General features: G+C 34.6%; 1 protein-coding gene across 2 annotated transcripts in view; it reads right to left on the bottom strand.

Annotated features, from left to right (window-relative positions):
• LOC135079336 (small conductance calcium-activated potassium channel protein) overlaps nt 1-11,550 on the bottom strand; it is a 273,263-nt gene extending 261,713 nt beyond the window's left edge. For both annotated transcript variants that reach the window (XM_063973970.1, XM_063973969.1), the window contains exon 1: nt 10,953-11,550. The gene's annotated coding sequence lies outside the window, so the exon portion shown is untranslated. The remainder of the gene's footprint in view (nt 1-10,952) is intronic.
• Nucleotides 11,551-11,811: the final 261 nt, after the last annotated feature.

Here is an 11,811-nt window from a genome sequence, read left to right on the forward strand (position 1 = left end):
ATGGGAGTGCGCACACTACGCCGATTCGATTTGCCCGATTCTTCATACAATTTAAAATCGGGCACAACTATCGGCCGACGAAAAATCAACGGTGTGCGTCTACTTTTAGTATGGTAGGTATCCGTTATCTATTCGCCTATGCTAAGTTATTTGTCAGATGGTTTGTACTAAGGATGTTACGGATAAGTTTCGGTTATGGATACGGTTACATATTATATCCGAAAGTTTCGGTTACGGTTACGGATATCTGTGCTAAGTATAGAATGCAATAGTGTAAATTCCAGTAGTTGTCCAACACAGTTCATGCCTTACGAATAGAATGGGTACAGAAGATATTATTTGGCATCTGTCACCTTCTTTTGGTCTCACAAAAAGCTTTTATCTTAAGGAAAAAAACTCATGTACTTCAAAATGCAATCATTAAATCAGCGTAGAGACTTGCTTAACTCTGCCTACATCAGAAACTATCTGAAACCTTTGGATCGGTTACGGTTACGGATATTTTTTTATTTCGGATATCCGAAAGTTTCGGTTACGGTTACGGATAAAGTACGTAAGAAAGTAATATTTATAAAAGCCGTCCTCTTTCATGTGATTTGCATTGGTGATCATGTGAGGGATGAGCCTAGAATAATGATTCCCCCTGGCGCCATTAACAATACTGTTTGACCTCTAATCCACTTAACAAGGTCATCCACCTTTACGAAGCCCACTCACGAGCGTTTTTATGGTCATCCCCTAGATTTAAGGCACAATAAGCGTTGAGATACACTCGCCGGTTGACTTTTTATAGTCGACGACGACAGAATTTGACAAAGGTGGACAAGATATGATGTAACTAAATCTACTGAATCAGAACAGATAGTAGGTTCGTTCGTTCGTTCGTTTCAGCCAAATGACGTCCACTGCTGGACAAAGGCCTCCCCCAAGGTTTTCTACAATGAACTTCATTGTGGAAAACCTTGGGGGAGATAGTAGGTAGATACGGATAATACAAAACTGACAAATAAAAGAAATAAAAGGAAACAGAACAATTTAGGCGGTACTAACCCAGGGAAAAATTGAATAATTTCGCACCATTTACAAAAATCTAATAAAGATTTAAGTATCAATTTCTATTTGCGATTATTAGCATTGCGCGGTCCTAACCCCCGTAATAAAAATTAAACGCTCATTGAAATGTGTTTCATTCAAAGTGACGTACCTATAGCATAACTTTGAAATAGTGTTCAACAAGCGTGTAATTATTTGTAATGAACATAGTTACCTACTGAAGTGGTGCGTTATGCTTTATCACAACTCATGATTATTCGATACTGCTCTCGTCTTCAGTCGCTAGCTTAAAAATAACATACATTGTTAGCATTGAGAATGGCGGAACATAGTGCCAGTCCGTTCAGTAGCTAGTCCATAGTCAAGTGTGATCTTACACTTATACTTACAGTATGTTGTATCAAACGAAGTATCGTAAGTAAAGGTCAATTTCCTAACCTGTTAGTAGTAGCTTAAAAAATCAGACTTTATTTCACTTAAAAAGGCTGTTTTATACTCACAATTAAATCGTCACAATAAAATGGTTTAATGTTGCTATGTGTACAGGTGATATTATAAATGTAGAGCCGTTAGTTGTAAATTAGAATGGCTGAAACTGTAAGTACATCATGTTTTTTCTTTGAAATTATATTAGCTGAAAGTTATTTTGCATTACATTTATTGCGATGCAAATGTTATATGCTCAAAGCCAAACTGGTGAAGTACACACCATTTTGTCGTCTTTTTCTTTACAGGGCGCTTGAAACTTCTTGGTGCATTCCGATTGCGACACTGTAGGAATCAAAAACTATATTAAAACATGAAACAACTTAATGGAAACGCATAACTTAAAAAATAAAACAATCATGAATTTCATATTGAGTCAAATTCAAAGTAAGTAGCAGGATGCTGTTAAATAATATCATTCAAACAACAATCACTGTCCTGTGCTAGCAAATGGGTTAAGTTGACCCAGTGTGTAAGTAAATCATTAAAATGTATTGTTATATGAAAGCAATTAATAATATGATACTAAACCCAAAAGAAAATGTACTAATTTAAACAATCTTAGGCTAGGTTGCACCATTTTACTTTAACTTCAACAAACGTCAAATATCTGTCAAACTCCATACAAATAACACCGGTTATTGTTGTAGTTACGGTCGAAGTTAGGTGGTGCAACTTAGCCTTAGTAACTTCGCTGTTTTTGTAGAATGGCGTAGCTTTAAAACACGTATTTTTTACCCAATACAAAATTTTAAGTACCTACTGGATTTTAATTAGGAATTAATGTAAACAATATACATTTAAGCCTTTCGCTCAAATTGTTGTATTTTAAGTTTTACGATAAAAATTTATGGTTTTCACATCCTTTTTCTGCACGAGCAGGTATTTTTATTTTCAGACCTTGCTGGCCACATTTTTCACGACTTTATTAATGATTTTATAAATATTTACTCCATAGTTATAATATTGTAGGATATTAATGTACTGTATCAATTTTATGCGTGCACGATGGCGATGGCGATCCTACAGATACTGGCGATGGTAAACCTACTAGTGAACCAATATTCATGGATCAACAATAATAATACTTAGTAATTTTGCTAATGGAAAATAAAATACCATGATGATGATTGTTGGAGTATGTATGTTCAGGATACCTATAATGAGAATTTATTGTAAAAATCGATGTATTGGAAAAAAATGGTTTTATGGGTAGTTTTGTTAGAACAAAGCTTTGAAAGTTTACTTAGGTGCTTTACATTTCATAAATATGTAATAGATTGAATTTATAACTAGTAATTAAAACTAAATAAATCACTGATAATTTAATTGTCTGTAGGTATGTAATATTTCTTTATTCTGTGACAAAAAAATATTATCTACCTACATAAAATTGAAGATCGGATCATTTAAATTTTGATCCAGGATGAAGAAATAATAAAAGTAGTTCATAACCAATTTTAATCTACCATTCTATTTGGATCTAGCCTTAGATCTTTTTAATTTAAAAACTCCGTTATTACAATTTAGAAGAACCACAAACTTCACAAGGTTTTTTACTTAGTTTAATCAATAAAAGCGGGAAAATAACTTTAACCGTCAAATATTTTTACTTGATGATAGATTGAGAACGATAAGGTTGTCTATTTTCCCATCAACCGGTTCAGTCGAACGAAATAAGTACGGGTCACGCAAACTGAAACAATTTTAAATCTTTTTCACTTTAGCGATAAAAGTTTTAATGTAAAAATCTTGAAAATCGTTAAAGTGGCTTTAACTTTCTTCAACAAAGCTGTAACCGAAATACTTTTTATATCATACTGGCTTTTGCCCACGGCTTCGTCCGCGCGAAATTAAATTTATCACAGATCTATACAGGCTGGAAACGATAAGTGATCTCACGCGATTATTTCTAAACTATACAAGATATCAAAAAACTAGTTACTGATCCTGAAAGTGCTTCATGAGCTCTATCAAACGGTATTAATAATAGGTTACAGAATAAACTGGAAACATTGAATTTACAGATAGATCCAGTTTATTCTGTAACATATTATTAGTACCGTTTGAAAGAGCTCATGAAGCACTTTCAAGATCAGTAACCAGTTTTTCAATATCTTGTATAGTTTAAAAATAATCGAGTGAGATCACTTAACGTTTCCACCCTGTATATTATAGGCTGACGTTATTCTGATGTATAAATTTCATCAAAATCCGTTTAGTAGTTTTTGTGTGAAAGAGTAACAAACATAATAATATATCCCTTTATATCGTTACAAACTTTCGCATTTTTATTCATATTAGTAGGATCAGTTTTCCCCAAAATGTAATTAAGGTTTAAAATAATTTTAGGTTAGAATATTTATCAAAGTTAAATTAAGGAACCCATTTAATATTGAACGATAGGTATATCATTACAGTTTAATCATTTAATCCCAGAGGCGACAGCTTTACGAAATTGTTACTTAGGCTGAGTTGCACCGCCTTATTTTAACCGTAACAATAACAATAACCGGAGCTTTTTGGATGGAGTTTGACAGCTTTTTGACGTTTGTCAAAGTTAAAGTAAGATGGTGCAACTCAGCCTTATTATAATTTAGGCGTGAGTTAACTTCAACTTTTTGTATAAAACTTTTTTTAGATTATACGATTTATTTTATAATTATGTTTTATAGGTCGTATACCTACTTAGCTTTTATTCAAAGAAACGTGTCGTAACCTAGCTTTATGAAAAACAAAACTGAAAAATCTATTTTTTTTATTTCATTTACATTTATTAAAAATAAAAAACTTGAATTAATTTAGTCTTTATTTCATGCAGCTAGGTCAGGTACTTTTCAAGATATTTAAGATTTTCTAACCAACCCTTTTTCTTTGCGGTCCACAGTGTCTCTACATATAGTCCCGTTAACCTTATCTTCAACTAAGCTAAATTTAGCAATGGGTTTACCACATACCTACTCCAGTGGATGGCGGGGTTCGAACTACCAACCCAACGTTGGGCTATTAACGCCTTAAATTTTATATTAGGTTAATGGACATTTCGTTAGATTTAAATCTATACTAATATTATCTATACTAATATTATAACTCTGTCTGTCTGTCTTGCTTTCACGCCTAAACCACTGAACCGATTTTGATGAAATTTCGCATAGAGATAGTTTGAGTCCCGGGAAAGGACATAGGATAGTTTTTATCCCGGTTTTTGAAACAGGGACGCACGCGATAAAGCTTTTCTGTGACAGACAAAATTCCACGCGGGCGAAGCCGCTGGCGGAAAGCTAGTTTTATCATATTTTGAAGATACTCTTGTAAAATTTATTTGTCTCTCTTCAACTGATATAACGAACAATGAACATGTCACTGTAATTATACAGCTTTTACAAATTAGCTTTGCCTCAAAAACTCTTAACTCTTATCTGGAGAAGCAATTATTCCAGGACAAACTTAAAGCTCTGGATTTACTGCCACGGGAACAGCTTACTGGATTTATGATATTCAACCCTATTTATTAAGTTGAGCTTTTAATCACTTCACTTTGTCACCAGACAACTTTGTTATAGTTTCAAAGACTAAGGAATTAAGGTTCTTTTTACCCGACTACAGTGAAGCCAAAAGGAAATTATTTTAGCAGTCTATGTAATGCGATTAATGCGTTTACATTTGTTCCGCCGTAGCGCCTAAACTATTCATCCGATTTTGATTAATAAGATGTCAATCGATTCGTTATTATAATTCGAGAAACATATTAAGTTACATTTTTATTAAGGTGGACGTACTTACATATATCCGAGTCGAACGCGTCGATCGAAACGAATTTTATGTCCTTGTTTGTGTTACAGTTTTTAAACTTTTTATTTTGTATTATGTTATAACAATTTTTTTGAACGAACTAAACGCTGGTTTTCGCAGCTTCATGGGACAATAGGTGGGCGCAGAGAGCTCTCGACCTCGAAATATAAGCACAGGGCCTAAGGGCGGACTCGTACTTTTTGAAACGTTGCAAAGCTTCAAACAAGGTTTCTAGTGTACTTCAACAGATAACGATATTAAAACGTAACAACAAGGTACGTTCCCAAAACTCGGAACTTTTATAAGTAGGCAAACTTAGAAATTGTGAACATTTCTGGAGAAGGTAGAAAAAATCAATGTAGGTATTTCACGTAACGCTCTTCAATCACGTAACGCTCTCTCTTTATTACAACAATAAACTTTACTTTTACTATTAAAATTTTAAATTAGGGTAACAAATAAGTCACATTACAGACTAAGGCTGAGTTGCACCATCTTACTTTAACTTTGACAAACGTCAAAAATCTGTCAAACTTCAAACAAAATACACCGGTTATCTCTCTTAGTTACGGTCAAAGTTAGGTGGTGCAACTCAGCCTTAAAGTTTCAGATTTAAATACTAAGGTTGTTAACTTGACCTTGAGTGTTAAAGACACAAATACTTACCCAAGGTTAAAAACAAACGAAGTCTATCTATAATTCAGTTACAACATGGTTTGAGTAAGACTCAAATGCACAAAAGTGTTTTCTACGACCTTTGTATCCCTGTGAAGGCTTGCAGAGTGGTTCCATACGAAGTGGGACATGCCATTTGTCTTCATCAGGGCAAAGTGATACTGTGGCGTGTCAGGCGCAATATTCACCATAAGACCATAGAACATGCTTCTTTTAATATACTTGGATCTGCTTGTCTCTTTCAATCAAATTGAACGGCTATAATGAGTGAAGGAAACAAATAGATGGTTAGAACTAAAAATTAGAAAATAAAGGTGTTTTTATTGATGTCTGTTTTCTTTTTATGCAACATTTAAATTCTATTTTGATTGTTTGTTGAAGTAACATAGGTACAAAAATGCATACGTCATACAGGTTCAAAGGTATAAGTCTTTTTACATACAAAGCCCTTGTCTTTGGCACTTTTACGATTTTGGTTTTATAGTAAGTACCTTGCAAAGTGCGCAGTTTGTTGAACTTAGGCGGAGAAAGTTTTAAGCTCAAAGGGCGTTTGATTGCAGTCTGCTAAAGGTAACAGTCTACCGAACGTGAAATTATAAGTCAGTTAAAAGAAGTTGGTTTCTAAATTGATCTAACAAGGAATTGAACCCGAAGCGTTTTGCACTGAAAGCAATTGGGCAAACCTGCTTTGGGCAATATCGATAATGAAATCTGTGTATCCATCCATTATAAACCTATGAATGGTTATCCAATCCAATATGGTTTAAATTCAATAATATCTACAATTCAAAGAGCTCAAGCGACTGGAAGAAATTCGATTATTTCGTGTGAACGCCTGAATGAATATGTCAAATGATTTCTAATTTAAATAGACGTTTATGTAAGAGTATTAAGACTCAATCTTATTTTCGACTTAGTTGCTTGGATAATTTGGTATTAATTATAAATAAGTATGTATACGTATCTAATGTAGGTACCTATCCAGAGTTTTATTGAGACGCACTTGCAACTAGAGCTAGTGGAGTACTCCAATTACAGTGCGGTTCTCCTTAACTCCTTAAGTTAGGTTAAATTCTTTTCAATTATAGTCTATATGGGTAATGTAGGCTTTGAAGCTTTGAAGCTTTTTGCTGTCTTCTTTTCTGATTATTTTTGGTAGATTATATGGGTACGGTATTAGTTTTTATGTTATACTATAAGTACCTACTCAGCTTCCAAGAAATCCTCAGCACTATGAAGCTCTTGTTGTAACTACAATTTTAACCGTAAAATTGAAAACGCCATCAGTTTTAATATTAGGTAAAACACGAGAAGGTTTACTTTAGTAACGGAGGGTTAGATTAGGTTACAATTTTACCGTGACAATATGCAAAGTTATTCGAAGTGGAACAAGAATTTCCAAGGACACCGCATTTATTAGAAGAGGCGTGTATGAACAACCTCAATCAAAACCTGACTGTTATTTTGTCAGCTTACTTAGCACAACAATTGGCGCCTAGGGCTGTTTAGTTACTGTTTTAAGTTCTTGAATGTTTACATAATGATAGTTTGTAAAAGCCAAAGCACACGATACATTGCGGTGCCTCAAAGGTATCAACCTATCAACGTATCTACGGTAACGAACAGCTAAAGTATCATCGTGACGCGCGGCGTCGCACCGCTCTTGTGCCTGCCACAGATATTTCAATGTAAAATGACGCAGTGAAACCGCTACGGTATCGCACCGTTGCCGCAACGCATCGTGTGCTTTCACCCCTAATGTACGGCTACGCCTCAAAACAAACAACACGCTGAAAACATGAATATTAACACCAAAAATCAATGCTTTTTGTTACAATCAGTCTCTATAAAACGTGGACAAACATGTTAATTTACAGACAGTTTCCATGACAACTGTATTGTATGTATGCTAAGAACTGGGACTATTATATCACTAGATATTTTAATAGCGCTATTATTATTAAGTAGGTAATGAAGACTTTTTGAAATGGTTATAAGACCTCATAAAGGTAGCAGGAAGACGGTGGATGTAGGTCACTACCAACCGGGCGATGTGGAAATCATTGGGGGAGGCCTATGTTCAGCAGTGGATGTCCTGTGGCTGATGATGATAATGATAGAACAATCACCGTTTTTTGCTACCCTTCATTTAAGAACTTACATAGGTACTGATTTTATCAACAAATGTAGTAAAGTTCATACGTTATTAAAATCTAGGCTATACCTATCGTTACCCCAAAATTATATTCTTCCCTCAGTCATCGACAAAGTCTAGTTCGAAACGCTCAAGGAAAAGGTTACCCAAACCTTGGCATTTAATACAAAAGCCGTCTATACGCCCATAAAACAGTGGAAATAACAACCAGACTGTAAGGGCAGTTATTAAATTCAAGGACTACTTGAACAACTTTTGTGAGGGTGTTATATCCCTTTGAAACATCGATTTTTATTGAATTGAAGTTAAATCTCGATAGTAATGAAACCATTTTACATCCTGAATACGATGGACTTTTTCTGTCTAGCGATAAGGTTTGTCCGTTCATTCGTTTCAGCCAAATGACGTCCACTGCTGGACAGCCGCCTCCAAGGTTTTCCAAAACGACCGGTCCTGCGCCGCCCGCGACCTTCACCAGATCGTCGGTCCACCTAGTGGGGGGCCTGCTCACACTACGTGATAGCGTATAGTAGTAGAAGAGTGATAAGGTATAATACTATTAAGAATATCTTTTTGAAAAAGCTTTATGCTCAATTTCTCTACCTTTAATAAACTTGATCACATTCATAATTTTCAATATGAATGAGAAAATGCGAAATCTGTGTAAATTAGGTACGAAACATTTTTTATAAGTTTTAGATAGATTAGAAATGAGAGGAGTCATAATATTTTCGTATTTTTAACTGGATCATCATTCACTAAACTCTTATGTAAGGAAGGAGTCAACCATTTCTTATTTCAAGGATGTAAAAAAATACACATTTATGTTTTAGTGATTTCAGAAAACAATTCTGAGACGTAATACAATAATCTCCGTTTCTTTATCAAATTATGAATCCGAAAAAATAAAGACGATAAGTCCCTACTCAAAAAGTTGCTTGACCTAAAATATGTCTTACCATTTGCTAGATAAAGGTTGTTTTAGAAAGACAAACAATTCTCTGTATCAAAAGCATTTATAGCCACTTATTACAGTCAGATTATACGAGGATCCTCTACTAATTGCATTTTCAGGAAATCGGAAACGGAAGTTTCTCTCCACCTACATAGTAATGTAGTACCTACCTACCTAATATGGAACGGAAAACGGACAGGAGCTAAATTAAGTTACATCTTTTAAACTGATTCTGAAAGAGACTTCTGGAATTGAAAACTCGATAACTTTGTAAAACTCGATAAGATTGTCTTTCTTTAATTTATTTTATTTCCAGTTTGTTATTGTCCAATTAAAAACTTCATTTTTAGGGTTCCGTAGTCCTAACAAGGAACCCTTATTAAATTTACAATTAAATATTCACCGTAAAATGATTGATCAAGCAAAACACATACTTTTCAAACACATTTTTCAAAATTGACACCATTAAAATTAAATGGAAACTTGTTTTAGTAGGTAATAACCTAAGTTAAAAGTCTTAAATCTTACTTTAACTTTAAACAAACATCAAAAGTCTGTAAAATAACTACACACAAAAACATCGGTCGTAGTTATAGTTACGGTTAAAGTTAAGGTAGTTCAACTAAGGCTTATTATCTGACCGCGACGGTATTCCAACGTTCCAAACCGTATATTTTTTCACTCGAATCGATTAGAGCGTACCCTTAAGAATTCATCTGGATCTGACGTATGAGGATACACCATTATAAATTATCCTTCTGGAAGAACAGACATAAGGATGGGGTAATTCAGTTCAATTTGTTTTCTTTTACCACGTGTCCTGTTACTTATCGTATATTTCGCCACAGTTAATCATTTATTAAGATTTAGAATTTCATTAGTAAGATAATACTCTACTTCGGCTTGGCTTCTAATGTAGTCTACACAAGCCCGCCGACCCGTCGATAATGAGTAATCGACTTTTGGACTTTTGACATGATGTCAAAAGTCAAAGAAAGTACAAGTCGTCGACTTGATTCTTTTGAAATATAGCCACCGAAACCAAGCCGCCGGGCTGTCAGCGGGCTTGGTGCGTAGAGTCCTATAAGTTACACAACTATAGTAATTTCAGTGTTTTCAGTATAACTGCATGAAAACAGCAAAACACTTTAAACTTTTGCGTGCTCTGTTTCCTCATAACTTTAATATTAATGGAGTGAAATGACAAGGTACTCAGAAAACAAATCTGCTGTACACCCTGGAGAGTGCTTCGCATACACATTTCGGGCTAATTCCACTGTATACAGTATGCGACTTAGAATCACGCTGTAGGGGAATATACAACGTATATACAATGGGAACGTTGAATGAGGATTACAAGCTATTTGTAGAGTATTAGTTGTGTATATCAAAAGCAAGTATTCATTAATATTCCTGGGATTATTTCAATTGAAAGTTTAATCAATTACTAAACTTGTATAATAGAACGTTTTAAACTGCCAAATAACCTATAAAATATGTGGTAATGTATGATCTTGGGATTTCAATTAGGTATATGTTAAATAATGTATGTAGTTAAGTGTATATTATTAAAATATTTTCGTGATGTCATGCAATAACCTTAAAACTATTGAGTACTTCGTAAAATACTGTAGGTTATAAACCATTAAAATATAATTTGATCAAACTTTTCAGCTGTTTTTTACAAAAATAACAATAAGAAAGATGGATGAGAAGCGACACTGCAAAAAACGATTTGTTACTTTAAACAACACATACAACAATTATTTATTCATCATCATCACAAACCAAACCACACAATCGAACATCGATTTAAAAATACATTTTATGTCTCACCTTGACTCCGTGATACAGTCGATATCAATCAATTTTCGTTGTCGCCGTTGAACTATTGAAGTCTTGTAGTAAACCTTAACTATTTGATATTTACACTATCACTACTATCATTGTACACTAAGGATATTCTCAATCCAATTCACATTTCTTTGGTCCACTCACCAGAAAAAGTTTTCAATATATTTACAAAGTTCGGGTATATTTACGAGGATATGAATATTAGCTATGATATATTTTTGATATTGGAGGTTCCTTAATAAGTCACTAAATTGGACCGACAGGTAACTTCTAAAGTGGAGGAGACTAAAGCGTGAGCTTAATATTTGGCTAAAGGGTTGGAATTATGCGCAATACTATACATATGCCGGTATTAGCGACGAAAATAAACTTTGTAGAACAAATCCATCACATATCAACATCGACCGATTGAACAGTACAGTAACAAAAGTTCGTTGCCGACCGTTAGGCAAAGCACGTGAACATAACACTCACAGCCATGGCTACCATTTTGCCATGCAAAGTAAATTTTTCGTCCGCACGAAAGTAGGTTTCAAAATTCGCGGCAAATGGTCGGGCGGCGTATACACAACCGCACGCCTCGCCGCACCAACGCGGACTGAAAGCTTCAGCCTGTAACTTGAAAGAACACCGTCATTTTTCCAGATTTTCGTACGTGTGAGAGGGATGACGGTATATCAGGCAGCGTCGCTTCAAAACCATGCTTGACTGAAGTCTGCCGAAAGGAAATGCGAAGGTGGTATCAAAATAAACATGCAGCGAACCGTCTGGTTTCGGTAGACCACATTACTGATGCAGTTGTTCCGGACATTCTTTTGTTTTAGCGCTTTGATCGTTAGCC

The sequence above is a fragment of the Ostrinia nubilalis genome, chromosome 16, assembly GCF_963855985.1.
Source record: "Ostrinia nubilalis chromosome 16, ilOstNubi1.1, whole genome shotgun sequence".
In the NCBI taxonomy this organism is placed as follows: domain Eukaryota; kingdom Metazoa; phylum Arthropoda; class Insecta; order Lepidoptera; family Crambidae; genus Ostrinia; species Ostrinia nubilalis.